Source organism: Acinonyx jubatus, chromosome B1 (genome assembly GCF_027475565.1).
Source record: "Acinonyx jubatus isolate Ajub_Pintada_27869175 chromosome B1, VMU_Ajub_asm_v1.0, whole genome shotgun sequence".
NCBI classification, from domain to species: Eukaryota; Metazoa; Chordata; class Mammalia; order Carnivora; family Felidae; genus Acinonyx; species Acinonyx jubatus.
This window is the reverse complement of record NC_069382.1, coordinates 169810456-169824546: the sequence shown is the minus strand read 5'-3', so window position 1 is coordinate 169824546 and position 14091 is coordinate 169810456. Positions and strand designations below refer to the sequence as shown.

The following is a 14091-nucleotide window of genomic DNA, read 5'->3' as shown; positions in this document are numbered from 1 at the left end:
CTCCTGGGCTGGAGAGACAAAGGGAGGAGGTGGTGCCACCCAAGCCCAGGGCCCGGGATTGCCCAGAGGAAGCTGGGACTATGACAGGCTTCCGGCCGGCCGGGAGCTGGAGCCAAGGGAGAGAGGCAGCAGCTGCCAGAGACGCCACCTCAGTACAGCGGGAGAGGGAGAAACACCCCGACTTCCCCTTCCTCCTGCTCTCCACGCGCCCACCAGACCCTCCTGTGGGCCAAACCCGGTTAGGAGCCGGCTGACAAGGGGCCTGAGAACGTGAGCCTGGAGCGTCAGGCGCCCTGAATCCAAGCCAGGGGAGAAAGGGCGAGGAAAGGATCTCAGGTCCAAGATACTCAGAACCAGCACGTTTGCATGACAATGCCCTCTGCCTTCACTGTGGGAAAATTGTAGAAAATACAGATACACAAAGAGAAAAAGGTAAAAAATCAATATTTTATTAGGTTGGGTTTTTTTTCAGTTTTATTGGTATAGAATAGACATACAGCACTGTGTAAGGTCAAGGTGTATGGCGTAATGATTTGATTGACATATGAAATGATAGCCACAATAAGTTTAGTTCACGTTGATCGTCTCCTACAGATAGAAAAGAAAAAAAGAAAAAAAAATGTTTGGTTTTTTTTTTTTCCTTGAGATGACAACTATTAGGACTTTATTAACAACTTTTCTACATACTATAGAGCAATGTTAACTCTAGTCATTATTTAGTACATCACATCCTTAGGACTTATTTATCTTATAACTGGAAGTTTGTACCTTTTGACTACCTTCCTCCAATTTCCCTACCCAGCATCCCTGGCTTCTAGTAACCACAAGTCTGGTCTCTTTTTCTATGAATTTCTGTTTTTTCTTTCTCTTTTTTCTCCCTCCCTCCCTCCCTTTCTGCCTTCCTCCTTCCCTCCCTTCCTTCCTTTGTGATTCAACATATAAGGGACATCAGACAGTATTTGTCTTTCTCTGTCTGACTTATGTCACTTAGCATCATGCCCTCCAGGTCCATTTGCCGTTGCAAATGGCAGGATTTCCTTCTTTCTCATGGCTGAAAATATTCCATTGCATATATACTCCATATTTTCTCATCCAATTCATCCATTGATGGACACTCAGATTATTTCCATGTCTTTGTAATTGTAAATAATATGGCCACAAATATGATTCCAAAGTTCTAGAGAAGCAGAGAACACCATCTATTAATACTTAGTATATTAATAATGTTGTTCACCATTTTTCTTTCAATGAGCTTTGCATTTTGCACTTACTCCCAGGATCTTTGTTTGTTTGCTGAAATGCAAAGTGTAGATATGATTTGAAGGATTATTTTGTTATTTTTGTTTTTATTGCGGGGGATTCTTTTTGGTGAATGTGAATTTGTGCAAGTAAGTATATATGTGGGTATGCAATGAAGAATAAATTAGAAAATATTTCTTTTTTTTTTTTTTGGAAAGAGGGAGAGAGAGGGCAGAAGTGAGTAGAAGGCAGAGAGACACAGAGAGAGAGAGAGAGAGAGAGAGAGACAGAGAGAGAGACAGAGAGAGAGAAGCGGGGCTCACCCAAAGCGGGGCTTGTGTTGACCCTGAGTAGGGCTGGAGCTCACCCAGTGTGAGACTTGAACTCACGAACTATGAGATCATGACCTGACCTGAAGTCAGATGCTTAACCAACTGAGCCACCCAGGCGCCCTAGAAAATATTTCTATTAAAAAAGAAAATATTTCTATTGATTGTCTTCCTTCCTGAGTAGAAACAAATATTTATATTTTTTATGTTTTTGCCTAACAATGCAGAGAAAAGTAAGTGCCCTGTGTTTTGAATATGAAGACATTCAAGACTTGGTTTTAATTGCAGTGTTAAATTTGTATCTGAAAAAAAAACACTTTAAAAAATTAGGCTGCAATGAACATGGGGGTGCAGATACTTCTTTGACATAGAATTTGAGAGGCAAGTGTTAGAGGGCAAAGTTAAATCAACCGATCTCAGAACTGCTGAGTGCTGCCTACTTCTCATTATTCATTGTGTTCTGGTCCTTTCCCTGCCAGAAGGCTGAGCTTTCAAGTAGTTTGACATTTTGTTACATATACTCTGAAAAATTTATCTTCTCCGCTTTTATCAAGTCAAATGTCAAAAATAGATTTGACAACTGTGTTCAAAAGCTTTATTTCTTCCAAGAAATGATTTTGCTTCTTTTCTCAGATAACATGAACTATGATTTATCAGGTCTCCTCTTTGCCCAGGCTACCAGGAAACTCAGTGTTACCTCTCCTATTAAGACCAGCAAATGCTAGCCCTTATGATGGGCACATGCCTCCTCTCTCTTCCCCACATTCCAAATTATATTGTTTCATGTCAGCTCCGTGGGGTACGTGTTTGAGTGAAGAAGACGGAAATAAATTTAGGCACATAAGGAAGAAGCCCTTGACTTATTTCCCCAGAGGGTTTCTGGGGCATCACTTGGCCTGTCCAACTTCGTCCACTTGAAGCCAGCTGGCCAGCACTGGGGAATCATCTGCCACAGTGGAACAGATTCTGTCTACCGCCCTCCCCGATGGCAGATGGCCACTCTGTACGAATCCACGTCATACATCATTGCTGAGTGAGACACCACCATCCACTGGACGAGTCACCAGCGTCCTTGCTCCAACTCAGTCGGCTAGGAATTATATGTGTGTGCTCAAATAGACTCCGGTTCAATAAGTTTTCAGCTGTGGGATGCCCTACTGAGCATCTTGACAATGGAAAGGGGTGGAGCAAGAGGCTTCCAGAGGGATTACGGTTAGATTTTTAATTAGATTGGGCATTTTAATTAGGTCGGGCAAAGCTTTTGCAAAGAGGTGAAAGCATTGTCCTTTCAAGCGAGTACCTCTCTGGCCTGTTTTGCTTCCTTGATTCACAAAAGTCCCTTTTGAAATGTTTCACTTGTACTTTGTTTATCTGAGGCTGACAGTCTGGCATCAGGCCCAGTTTAATATAATTTTTATTGTTGCTATCACATCCCCAATTCTATCAAGACGGTTATTACCGTGTTGTCTAAGACACCTTGCCGTGGCAATGAACAGACCAGGTGCACACCCACACTCACCCCACCCCACCCGTTTCTACTTCAAATTTCAGAAATGAACTCGATGCTCGCTCCCATCCCATTGAGACAACAAGAGCTTGTGACTCTATAGCACAGCAAAGTAGGTATTTAGCAATTATCTAGATAATTTGATTGGGATGGGCAAACAATTCATGTAATTTAGGTTCTAGAGTATATCTGTGGGTCTAAAAAACATGGACAATCCTCCAATTGCTTACAATTGCTTCAGAGTTCTATAAACACATAGGCTGCTTTTACAGCAAATTTGCTTCCCTAATTACGTTTTACATAATCTAATGCGTTCATATTAATTTGTATTCTCTAAGCATTTACCAGCCCAGAGGTATGTTGCCTGGTAGGCTGGAGAGGAAAACTGACCACAGATGATCATCAGGGTAGAGCTGAAAGTTGGCAATAGTAGTAAAGATCCAGTACTGACAAAAGTAAGGAACCACTACAGCATTTGGTTTGGAAAATGATGTGTGTGTGTGTGTGTGTGTGTGTGTGTGTGTGTAAGTTCCATTCTTGGTTTCAGTGCAGAGTTGGGTCAGACCCTTAACATGGCTTTAGAACATGGGCACTGATGGTGAATGACTGTAATAATAACCCACTTCAGGGGCATGGACGTTGGCCAGTAGACATACACCTCTGGCTTTGAGTCAAGACTCAAGGTGGAGCCTGGGCCTGGACTTGTCCAGGAGGCCTATGCCTTCAGCAGATAGAGTCTTACTGCAGAATTATATCACACTAACAATGAAACTTACTGGAAAAACAAATAAAATGCTTTAAATGTTTAAATGCACTTCCAAGTATTCATCCTCCAAATATTTAGACTCTGAGCCGACTGGGCCAAGAGCCCAAGCTTCCTGTGCACACTGGATGGTTCCAACAATCTCCCCAAGATCAGCAAATATAAAGCAACTTAAAATATCATCCTTTTGGAGCCAAAAAAATTATTCCCCAGGTACTGCTCCAGGAAATCAGCTAGATCTCTGTCCAAAGTCCTCTGTAGTGTCTACGGGAGTTGATTAATTTTTAATAAATTTTTACCAAGGCCTCCCTAAGACCATGGTCTGTGTCCACTGTGAGCTGCTACACAAACAAGAGTGGGATGGAGATTTAGGAGGAGAAGTGGGTAGGAGGAAGGGAAAGGAAGAGGAAGAGGGAGGCAGAAAGAGCACCAAGCAGTTTGTTGAGGAAACTGGTCGCCATAGAAGGCTTTGATGCCTTAATCAAGTCTTGAAGAGGAAGTTGGAGAAAACCAGGAATTTTGTTTTTGTTGTTTAAGGGAGGGGGAGAGGAGGGCAAGGGCAGCAGAGATTATTTCCTTTTGCATTTAAATTTCTCTAAATTCAGTAGTCATAAAATTCATTTTCCTTTTCTCAGGGACATTCATACAAAAATTCCCCCTTTTGAAGCCTCCACAGCAAAAAAAAAAAAAAAAAAATATCTGATTCTAGACGCTAGTCATCTCTTCTTTAACTAAGATGCTCCACCAAATTAAATAAATACCCTTAATATAGATCTTGATTTTAGAATATTTTATTAGTGCTTAGTTCAGTCTTCCCTGTAGACTAGGTAGAACAGTGAAGGCAAATTTTACATGCATTTAACTTTTGTAAGTTTGATTATGTGAGAGAGAGAGAGAGAGAGAGAGAGACAGGGATGGGGGGAGGTGTTAGCTGAGAAACAGTATACCAGTTTCTGGCACGGCTCCTCCCTAAGAGAGTTTCAAGGGCAGTTTTGATTATCTGTGGCCTTCATCTTGTGGCTGGCTTCAGAACCTGACCTTCTGATCAAACACATCGATGATGAATGATTATCCCTTGGTAAATGGAAAAATTAAAAAAGAAGTGCGGTCATTTCTCTGATATTTCTCAATCTGTATCGTAACTAGAAACTTGGCTTTCTAAATTTCTGTGCCCAACTACAAAGCCCACCACAATGTCTTTTGCCTTTTTCTTAATTTGGGGTACAAAACTGAGGTCCACAAATGAAAAAGCCATTCCTTCCTTCCTTCCTTGCTTCCTTCCTTCCCTCCTTTTCTTTCCCTTCTTCCCTCCTTCCTTCTTTCCAGTATTTGTGGAGTGTCAACAATGTACCAAGTTCAGGATTCAATCAAAAAGGGAGTCAAAAGACCTAGTCTTGACTTGGCCATGTTTTACTTGCACTACGACGTTGGGGAAACTACTGATCCTTCTGGGTCTCAATCCACGAAAAAAAAAAAAAAAGTGAAAAAAAAATGGCTCATAAGTTCTAAATTTTCTCCCAGTGATAAAATTCTGTGAAATCAACTTGGAAATGTTTCCTTAAAACTTAAAAGAAATAGTACAAACTTTCCTCACGGCAACCTTAATCTATTCCTGACAAGCACTCTGTCCCCACAGCTCCTGTCCCTCAGCTTTGTCCTTCCAGGCTGCAGCCGGTTTTGACTACCTCCTTCTCCCTCCGGATTCACCATCACTCCCCCCACCTCCCCACCCCCTTCGAGGGCTTCCAAGGTTTCAACAAAATGAAGAGATGTCTTCCAAGGTTTAGTTTCCTGTCGTAGATGCTCTTCTTCAGGCCCCAGGAGGGCGATTCAGGCTTCAGTTTTTTGATGTAAAGTGAGAATAACCACGTTATGGACAAGAGATATGGAAATCAATCTGCTACAAGATTAATCATACTTTCAGATTGTGCAAATGCTTCATTTTCAATGACTGCATCATTTGTAATGTGGCTTTTGTGTTCTATCATCGGGCATGTGAACCTGTTCACACTTAGTTGGTGGATTTGGCATAATAGTGTTTCAAGCACCAGTGGTCTTTATTTAATCTAACCTAAAAGATAATAATTAAACACTTGGTTACTCTAAAAGGGAAAATATATTTTTTTTAATTTTTGTATTTAAAAAAAAAATTTTTTTTAACATTTATTTATTTTTGAGACAGAGAGAGACAGAACATGAACGGAGGAGGGGCAGAGAGAGAGAGGGAGACACAGAATCTGAAACAGGCTCCAGGCTCTGAGCTGTCAGCACAGAGCCCGACACGGGGCTCGAACTCATGCACCGCAAGATCATGACCTGAGCGAAGTTGGATGCTTAACCGACTGAGCCACCCAGGCGCCCCAATTTTTGTATTTTTGAGTAATCTCTACACCCAACATGGGGCTTGAACTCACAACCCCAACCCCAAGATCCAGAGCGGCACACTCTTCAGACTAAGCCAAGCAGGTGCCTCTAAAAGGGAAAAATATTCTTGTAAAATGCTTGAATGTCTGTGATATCGTATCAGGGAATGTTGACCAAATACTACTTTGGGTAAAAACCTGCTTCTTAGTTCTATTCAACCAATAATTACATATTTGTGAAGAAGCCCAGTTCTGCCAATAGGTGAACTCAATTCACTCCCTGAGCATTAAGGAGAATATAAAAAATGTGGAATTTCCTGAGATTCGGGGAGATGTGGTGGAAAGCCAGAACACTTGAATTTGAATCCCACTTCTGTAACTTACGAAATATGTGCTCCCAGGAAAGGTACTGTGTCATTTTGAGCTTTCTCTTCCCCACCAGGACATTAACGACGCCTGCTTTATCTTCCCCATAAAATGTTTGTGAGGATAAACTGATGGAATAGAAGAAGAATGGATTACAGTCACAGAAGGCTTCCATTGCCAACACTTCACACATGCCCTCACTGAATCTTCACAAAAACGCCATTTTATAGGAAACCACATCACTGCAAGGTTAAGAGGCTTCTAATAAAAGGCGGAACTGGCATTCAAGCCAAAGCGGAATCCGTGCCTTTACCTCCGTATGAAAATCAATTACACAAAGGTAGCTACTAACATTTTTTGAAGCATAAGGGGAGGAAAAGACTTTTCTTTTGCCCTCCCCGACTCGAAATGGAAAAGGGGCGGGAGGAGAAACGCCTGAGATATTTTGAGTGCGCGTTACATGATTAAGATGACTCTATGAGGCTAATGGCATGAAAATGTTTCACACTTTGTGGCTTTCTTACAAGGTTATAACGCTTTTGACTTACCAGGCTTAAAAATACCACGCATTTACGCAACAATCCCACATTTCCCTCTTGAATTTGCATTCCAACAAATGAAAATAATTTTTTAATATCGTGGCATTACAAATTGCTGGACTCAAGGGAATCCAACATCTTTTGCTTTCTGCCTGCTTCATAGAAGCAGGCAAAAACTTGAAAACCAGAGTCACCAGCAACCTTCCAGCAAACAAAGGCAGTCATTATGTTTTCTGCACTTAGGAGCTTTTCCTCTGCCAGGCAGATACAGAGAGTACTCATCTCCTTCCAACTCCCAAATCTCTTGACTTCCTCCTTCTCCTTCTCTCTGTCTAGGGCCTTTTGAGTGAGATGGCCAATAAGCCCCTTGTTTCAAATCTCTGCAGGAACAAGTGGATGCTACTCTCGGTGTCCACTAAACCATAAGTCCTTTGAGGATACGGGAAGACATCCACCAATCTCAAGATCGAAATGCAACAAGGGGAAGTCCGCAAGCAAAGGAGGGGGCTGCGGACCACTGCCTTCTCTTACAAAGATGGCAGAATCTCTGGGGATAGTAAGCAGTTTACTCCTGCATAGTGTATATACGTAGCAAGGGCTCAAGAATAATATTCTTTATTTAGTTTCACATTTTAAAATGTTCTTTGAGTACAAAAAACAACACTATTAGGAACTGTGTGCTTTGATACATATTCTGTCTCTCAGCCTGGCAGTGATAGGATTCGAACCCATGCCCAGCAGACTCCAACACTCCTGCCTTTTTCTCTCTCTCTCTCTTTCTTTCTTTCTTTCTTTCTTTCTTTCTTTCTTTCTTTCTTTCTTCATAACCTCTATACCCAATGTGGGGCTTGAATACACAACCCCAAGATCAAGAGTTGCATGCTCTATGGACCGAGCCAGCCAGGCACCCCCAACTCCTGCTCTTTTCTTAACAATAGAATACCCTGAATGGATTCCCAAGATCACAGAGTAGCCATTTATGATCATATTTTCTTAGTTATTTCATTCCACATTCTAAAACAGGTGTAATTGTACATTTCCAGTAAAACAACAACAAAAGATCTAAAGAGAATGGGAGGGAAATTTTTTTTTTCTGAATGTTTTAGGTTTTAATCCCAAAAAGCAACACATGTACTCTAAGCATCCCTCTCCCTCTTTGATTTTACGATTCCTGTAATGTTTCCCTGGTCACAACTGCCAGGAAGGGGGTAACTGGGTAAACCCAGAGAGGGTTACCAACAGATGGCCAAATCAACAAAAAAAGATCAATTTGAAAATAAAATGATTTAAGATGTGTTGACTACTGGAAAATCAGGGTGCTTATGTTAGCACATGTCCCAAATAGTGTTCTCCAGCCTGCAAGTTGCTTGCATTGTCCAACAAAGTAGGAATGCCCAAGGGAATAGAACCTTGTCACCTCCCTTGCCTCCTCCCTACTCCCACTGACAATCCAGCAGAATTCAGCCCCAAAGGTAGGAGTTTGGTGTTGATGAGTCTGGACTGGCCCTGGGGCATCCCAACAACCCTAGCATGTCTATTGTCACTCCTCTGGCAAGGCTGTTTTCACAAAGAAAACATTCTTAATTATTCAGTAGGAACTGGGCTATCAAAACCAATTACCCACCAGTTAGACAAATGAATTCTGCTAGACAAACATTCCCTTCCAAGCATGAGGATGGCTTGACTGTGATACAGGGTAAAGTGTCCATTGTCATAGTCTTCCCTCAACAGGTAGTGGGGCAGGGTGCTTGATCCCCAAGAAAGTCCATCCAGAAAAGGAGAATGACAGTTTCAGGACATTTCATGCTGCCCAACAAGTTCAACTTAAGTTGAGAGTGGTTAATATTCACGAAAGCAGCACGGGAAGTCACTGTCAGCTCAGATGGCCTAAAACACACAAGTCAATTAAGCAGTCCAATGAAGGTGACACGAGGCATGAGTGATGCCCCAAGATGGTGACACACCCAGCATGGCTGGATATGAAGCAAGCCTCCTGACAGTTGAATGTGTTGTGAAATACTTGTAAATTCCTTGGATAAGCATCTCTCATTCCTGTGATAAATAGAGACAAGTCAGGGAAAACTACTAGACCACTAAGCCAAAATACAAATTGATGGAGAATGGTGGCATCCACAGCAATGAATAGCCTTGGAGGTTCTTTGATCTGTGCAGTACTATATTTGGCTCAAGGCCCCATTAAAACCAAGCAGTTTATGTTTGGACCAATAAATAGAGCTAATAAAAGTCATCCTTGGACTGGGACTCTTTGAATGGGTGGCACACAGGTCATTTATGGTATTTAGTGACTTTGAATGTTGATGGTACTGCTACTATGTGTATACAGGTCCCTCGGAACCTTAGATGAGAAGGGTCTGTAGCACCCAGGAGAGCAATAAGAGTATGAGCTACTCCAAGCCCCAGCATTGACATTTCATTTGACAAATATGCATTGAGCATCGAGTAGGTGCCAGAGTTGAAACAAGAAGGATACACATATGAATAAGAAGTAGACCCTGCTCATGAGACTCTGGATTAGAACAAAGGCATTTATGTACGCCCCGCAACAACATAGGTCAGACCGTGATAGCGGCCAACCAGAAGGAAGAGCAATTCGTTTTACATGGGGAGATTCTGGAAGACTTTGCAAAGGTGCTATTTAACTGAACCATAACGAAGGAGTAAAAGAACCAACAATAGAAAAGCATGGTATTCTGAGCAGACACAAGCTAAGCAAGACTTTGAAGAGCTGAGGGGCAAAGGCAGCTAGAGAGAGTGCTAGAATTCCAGCAAGGAGGGGGTATAAGGCCTGAGGCTGGAAAGGTAGGTCAGGCTGGGGGGCAAATGGTCTGGAATGACTTACTATGCATGGACTTGACCTTAGTTTTGTAGGCCAGGGGGTTGTACACGTTATATTTTTGCATTTTACATTTGTTTTTAAATTTTTATAGTTCAACAGAACTTTTGTCAAGTGATCCCTGCATGAAACTGAATGTATATAACCAAGAGAAGTGATGATTTATTGGTACAAACTTACTTTTATAATCTCAGCTTTATTACATTTTGCTTCTTCTTAAATTAACCAATGGGAAAAATGATCATTGCCTGCACATTAGTGAAGATTTTTTTCCCAGTGCAAGTGACAGAAAATCCGATCTCAACTAACTCAGGGAAGAAACAAAAAGTAGGGCATGAGAAAGATTTATTTACTTTTAAGAAAAAAATTTTTAATGTTTATTTTTGAGAGAGACAGTAACAGACCGCAAGCAGGGGAGGGTCACAGAGAGAGAGAGAGACAGAATCCGAAGCAGGCTCCAGGGTCTGAGCCGTCAGCACAGAGCCTGACACGAGGCTCAAACTCAAGATCATGACCTGAGTCGAAGTGGTTCTGGGATTCAGGAGAGGCTAAAGGAATAGATCAAAGCTTTTTGCCCATTGTCATGCAGTTCAGCACCCTCTCTACTGGCTGCTCAATTCTCAAGAAGGGCTTCCTCCCTGTGATGGGCCCCAGCAGCTCTGAGCTTACAGCCATCTTTATCAGTTGCAATCTCCTTCCTATGAGAGCCCAACACAGTCTCAGAATGAAGCCTCAGTGGCCTGGCCTGGCTCACATGCCTATCCCTTCACCTGTCACTGTGGTCTGGCAATGGTGCCTACTGAGCGGCCCTGGGGGGTCCTGCGTAAGCCCAGGGTCCCCATGGACTGAGTGTGGAGGCAGGTGGTGCCTCAGAGGGAAGCAGAGGTGCTGCTACCAGAAGGAAGGAGGGATGCCCAGCAGGTAAAAACAATACAGTTGACTCTGTTGTGCAAATATAACGTGAAAACTTTAAATCAGGGATAAGGGATGTCAATTACAGGCTTATATCAGTCTTAATACTCAGTTTGCTTCTGTATTTTATTTTATTTGCACAGTATTGAGTAAATCCTGATTCACATAAGGGAGTGGTTGCAAATAGTAACCGTTTTTTAGACAGCATGCCTGGAACACCCAGGATACTCTTCAGTTAGATTTGTGCCAGAGTTGAAAGTAGACCGAAAGTTTGAGTAACAGGAAATTCTATTTCAAAGTTTAATTTCAGAAACCATGAAGAGGCTCCTTTGCTAATCTGAGTGTTCTCCAGGAAGATGCTTCTCAAATATAAATGTAATATATGATGATAAATTCAACAATATCATTTTTTTAACTCCAATATCTGAGTAAGTAAGCTTCAAAGTTTGAATACAGTAAAATACATGTTGTTTTGCTATTGGAGTCACAATTTGAAGTTTCAACCAAACTGCTGACATGTTATCAGCAAGGAAGCACAGTGATATTATAACCCCATATTGCCAAATTGGACACATTCGGCTCATTAATAAACATCAGCCATTGGCGTGTCTGGGTGGCTTAGTCGGTAGGTTGTGTGAGGGACTTCAACCCAGGTTGTGATCTCCTGGTTGGAGAACTCAAGCCCCACATCCGGCTCATTGACTTTAGCGCTCAGAGCTGCTTCCGATCCTCTGTCCTCTTCTCTCTGCCCCTCCCCTGCTTGCGCTCTCTCAAAAACCAACATTAAAAAAAAAAAAAAAAAATCAGCCAGTAATGTAACTCTTATATCAGAGTCCTATTTTGCAAAGTTTCCTTTTGAAGAAAATATTGATTTCTCATCTCAATTGAAATAGTAATAACACCTTGCTCTGACACTGGGGATAACTATTACCAGAAAAAAAGTAAATTTGGGAGCTCACAACCTATTATACTCCAAGTAATGTTGAAAAGCTAGGTTTGGGGTGCCTGGGTGGCTCAGTCAGTTAAGTGTCTGACTCTTGATTTCTGCTCAGGTGATGGTCTCATGATTCATGGGATGGAGCCCCGTGTCAGGCTCTGTGCTAATGGTGTGCATCCTGCTTGGGATTCTCTCACTCTCTCTGTGCCTTTTTTTCCGCTTGTGCTCTCTCTCTCTCAAAATAAATAAACTTAAGAAAAAAGGAAAGGAAAGGAATTAAAAGAGAAAAGAAAAGAAAGGAAGAAAAGAAGAGAAAAGAAAAGTTTGGTTTAATGATCATGTCTTACTAAACTGACAATATAGAGAGTATTATTAACCACTGTTTTAAAAGATACGGCTACATCCTTAATAGCTAGCCTTTTTTTTTTTTTTTTTTCAGCCCAGAGCCTGACGCGGGGCTCGAACTCACGGACCACGAGATCGTGACCTGGCTGAAGTCGGACGCTCAATCGACTGCGCCACCCAGGCGCCCCAATAGATAGCCTTTTCTATGTAGCTTTCCAGTGTCTTCTCTAAAATGGCATTCAGCAACGTTTCCCTAGTATTTTTGCCCCACTGCAGCCATGCTACATTATTTTATTTTTCTTGGTGTGGATGACATTATTTCCTTCCTAGACTGAAAAGCTCCATAAGGCTGGGACTCTGTCTCATTGCATGCTTTCTCCTCATCTAGCACAGTATAACGTATACTAAGAGCTTAGTATAATGTCTGATATGAGGCAGGACTCAATGAATGCTCAGTAAATAAATACATTTAAAAAATTAATGTGGCTCATTTACAACAAAGTTAAAGCGGAATTTTTGCCTAGCTGTTGTGTCAAATAAAATTCATGACATTAAATGGTTTTGTACCCCCAAATGAATGGCAGACAAAATCAAAAACCAAAAACTTACCTCCTTTAGAGGAATGCTAACTGAACTTCCCGTGGCTCTTTTGGCCACATGCACACTCACACTTTTCTCCAGTCATTCATCCAACGATTCGCCAGCACCTCCTATGTGCTGGTATACTATCCGGTTGCTGAGGATGTTTTAAGAAGGCACTGAACACAGTTCTTGACCTTAAGGAGTGTAGTCAGGGAGAATCATAAAAACAAATCATCATAACGCCACCTGATACGTGCCATAGTAGAGATATGAATATTACATGGCGTTGATCAGGCTTTTTCAGGTTGCCAGGAAGAGAGATGTGCTCTGGTGACTCGGGTTAACGTGGTTCATTGCAAGGATACCGGAGGAAGTGGGGAAGAGCAGGAAGCAGTTTTAACAGCTGCCTGGCGGAGCTGGGAATGTCGTTCAGGACACAGTATACCTCCAGCCACCTGTTTTTCTTGACATTGCTTCAGCAGTAGGCATCTGTTGCTCCCTCTCTAATGCTCTGCCAGTATAGTGACTCAGCTGCGCTCTGCCTCTGCTTTTCTCTGCTCACGCTGCCAAACCCTCTCTGCACTTCTTTTCCTCCACGCCGTTGTTCCTGTTTTGTCATGGCTCCCAGCGCCACGTGGACAGGGCTTTCTGACGGTTCTCAGGGTGTCTGCCCATTTCCACCCTACCGTTTCATTACTTCCCCCTCTCCCACACCCAATACGTCCCAAATTCTAATTGCGTGAAAGAGGTTCTGTTCCACTGGCCGGTCACGTCTAGGAAACTGACCACCGGGGGCGGAGCTCTTGCATCAGCCCATTTCATTGGCTACTTGGATATTCCATGAATGGTTGCCTTTGGGTCAGGCGTCAATTCTCAGTTCAATCTGCTGTAGCCAAGGAAGCGGGGCTGAGGTTTACCTCATGTGCAGACAGCACCGTCTGCAGCCACTTGCATCACAAGAGGGCTGTAGCTGAGGCTGGCAATCTTATCATTTGACCCTCCTCCAGTACAGTGTTCCAGTACAGCACAGTATATTGCATATTGAGTTTATGTCAACTGTTCCGCTTTGCCGCAAATAATGTCAGTTATAATCGATTTTTGAAATAGACTTTTAAAAGTTATTTTAAATAGCTAAAAGTTAAACACAACTTGAATCCCCCGAAAGAAGAAAAATAGTTGGACAAATTATATTTATAAGAAGGAATATTATACAACCTTCTAAGAGAATCGTAAATTTGGAGGATATATCATGGCAAGAGAAAATGCTTATTGATGTAATGTTAAATAAAAATCAGCACACACAAGTTATATAGTATTATTAGTGAGATAATTATACACTCACTTACAGAGTTGAG

General features: G+C 42.1%; 1 long non-coding RNA gene across 1 annotated transcript; it reads right to left on the bottom strand.

The window, feature by feature from the left end:
• Positions 1-461: 461 nt before the first annotated feature.
• Positions 462-13653, bottom strand: LOC113597744 (uncharacterized). Its single transcript, XR_003418531.2, has 3 exons — positions 12764-13653; positions 6586-6695; positions 462-588 (listed from the first exon to the last, which is right to left on the bottom strand). It is a non-coding gene; the product is annotated as an uncharacterized LOC113597744 (long non-coding RNA).
• Positions 13654-14091: the final 438 nt, after the last annotated feature.